Source organism: Lissotriton vulgaris, chromosome 11 (assembly GCF_964263255.1).
Source record: "Lissotriton vulgaris chromosome 11, aLisVul1.2, whole genome shotgun sequence".
Lineage (NCBI taxonomy): Eukaryota > Metazoa > Chordata > Amphibia > Caudata > Salamandridae > Lissotriton > Lissotriton vulgaris.
The window spans coordinates 750,843,448-750,846,251 of record NC_141699.1 but is presented as its reverse complement, the minus strand read 5'-3'; positions in this window follow the sequence as shown (position 1 = coordinate 750,846,251).

Here is a 2,804-nt window from a genome sequence, read left to right as displayed (position 1 = left end):
TTACTCGGGGACACCACCACATCACTCGGGGGCACCACCACATCACTCTGGTACACCACCACATCACTCGTGGGCACCACCACATCACTCAGGGGCACCACCACATCACTCGGGGACACCACATCACTCGGGGACACCAGCACATCACTCGAGTACATCACCACATCACTCGGGGATACCACCACATCACTCAGGGGCACCACCACATCACTCAGGAACACCACCACATCACTCAGGAACACTATCACATCACTCAGGGGCACCACCACATCACTCAGAGACACCACCACATCACTCAGGGACACCACCACATAACTCGGGGACACCACCACATCACTCGGGGACACCACCACATCACTCGGGGACATCAACACATCACTCTGGGACACCACCACATTAATCGGGGACACCACCACATCACTCGGGGACACCACCACATCACTCAGGGACACCACCACATCACTCGGGGACACCACCACATCACTCTGGTACACCACCACATCACTCTGGGACACCACCACATCACTCGGGGACATCACCACATCACTCTAGGACACCACCACTTCACTCAGGGACACCACCACATCACTTGGGGACACCACCACATCACTCTGGGACATCACCACATAACTCTGGGACACCACCACATAACTCTGGGACACCACCACATCACTCTAATACACCACCACATCACTCTAATACACAACCACATCACTCAGCCCAACCACATCATCACTCAGCAACACAACAGCACTGTCCTTGCTTGCTAACAACAAGCATTGCCATAGCCAATAGGACTTGCATTAGGAAAGTGTAAGATATTGGCTTTGTGAATAACAATGCTTTTAATTTATATAGTTTCAAAGCCAAAACATATTTTAAAAAATGTGTCATTTACAATACCAATAGCTCACACTTTCCTAATGCGAGACCTATTGCATTGCAAATGCTTGTTTTTATGTGGTAATGCTTTCCTATAGAGAAAGAAACATATACTGCATACAGGTACTTGCAATCTTATTTCGGGGGTCCCCTGTAGGACTTAAGGTGCTAGGGGGTCAAGATCACAAGATCCACCAGCAGTTCGTGTTTATATGCCCTGGAGTGTTCGGGTGCAGAGATGCTGGAACAGTTGGTAGCTTTCAGGCTTCACTGTAGGGTAATGAGGAGGGTCCACCTAGAAACAGGCTGTAGAGGGGGGCTTGGGGACAAGTACAGAAGCTCCCAACAGGAAGTTCAGTTCATGCGGGTATTGGGAGCAAGGGGGCACAGTTGATGTTCGTGGACTCGGGTGGGGGAGCTCGGGTGCAGAGGTATTTGGTCAACTGGGACCTTGTGTCAAAGGCACTCATGGTTCTTGGTCAGATCTACAGAGGGGGACAAAGCAGGACAGCTGGACCAATCTCTGTACTGGCCTATGTGATGTTGCCATCCCTCATTGGCTGGTCAATCTTTGTGGTATTTGTCAGGTACAGTCGCCAGGAACCACAGGAGCGAAGAGGAATCCCTCAACTTCCAAAAAGCAGCCCTCAAAGGAGAATGTGTAACACTCGCTCTGAGACACTGCTCTCTAAAAGTATGGGGGAATAAAACCAAGGAGTGTCCACCACTCTCCCCATATGATGAAGATTAAGGTTGTGTAGAATGACAGCCAAGGAACATAGAGGCTAGAAGGAAAAACACAATAACCACCCTTACTTTCTCTAGGTCCCTCCTAGAACATGTGAAACATTGAGCTGTGTTTATAATCGTCCAGCACTCACCAGCGTTCTTGTGGAAGACTCCTTGAAAGGAAGGACCATCAAGTATCGCAATCCTTCCGAGTATGTGGCTGGCACGAGGATAGTCTTAGAGAACTTCAGGAATATAGGTCTTAGACTAAGATATCCTGAACACTCATGCCTTCATCATTCATACAATAGACTCTGTGGGGGACTGGCAGAACGGAGAAAAGGACTGGGTCTGAGGTGTTCCGACCGGCCAGCTAAGCCTAACGTCAGATACACACTCACCAAGGGGTGTCGTCCAGCTCCACATGCAAGTCTGGAGCGGAACAGCGACTCCCTCGTTCTAAGGAAGGGAATCCGAGGTGCACCGCCCGGCCCTAACAACCACAGCAGGGCGGAGCAGAGACACACTCGGTGAGGTGTGCCGTCCGGCTCCATAGGGAATGACGGAGCGGAACAGTGACTCTCTCGTTCTAAGGAAGGGAATCCGAGGTGCACCGCCCGGCCCTAACAACCACAGCAGGGCGGAGCAGGGACACACTCGGTGAGGTGTGCCATCCGGCTCCGTAGGAATGACGGAACGGAACAGCAAGTCCCTCACAAGGTAACACTAAGGGACTCGAAACAAAAGGAGGGGCTGGGAAAATGCAGCACAGGGAGAAAGCTGCTAACAAACGAAATGCCGCTACTCCTCCGCAGAAGGCCAACTCCAAGGGGAACTGAGTTGGATACCGGGGCAGCCGTAAACAATACAGGAAGACGCCAACGAAGCCGCGTCGATACTGGAACACTCGATGGGAGAGAGGGGGTGTGGTCACGGAACTGGTCAGTAAGCCAAGCGTCAAACGACACTCGAGGCGTTCCTTTAGAGAGCTAAGGGAGTGTGTGTAAAGTGCGCCTCTCGAGTTTGAGACACAACCCTAAACACAGCTCAAGGTCTCCTTCTCCTCCCTCGAACCCTAACAGTATTGGTGTCCGTATTGAGCTTCAAACAAGAGTTGGTTGCAGCAAGTTGTCCAGTACGCTGGGTATTAGTGCAGGGTGGATCTTGGGGGTCCTGACATCTCCAAACTTGGT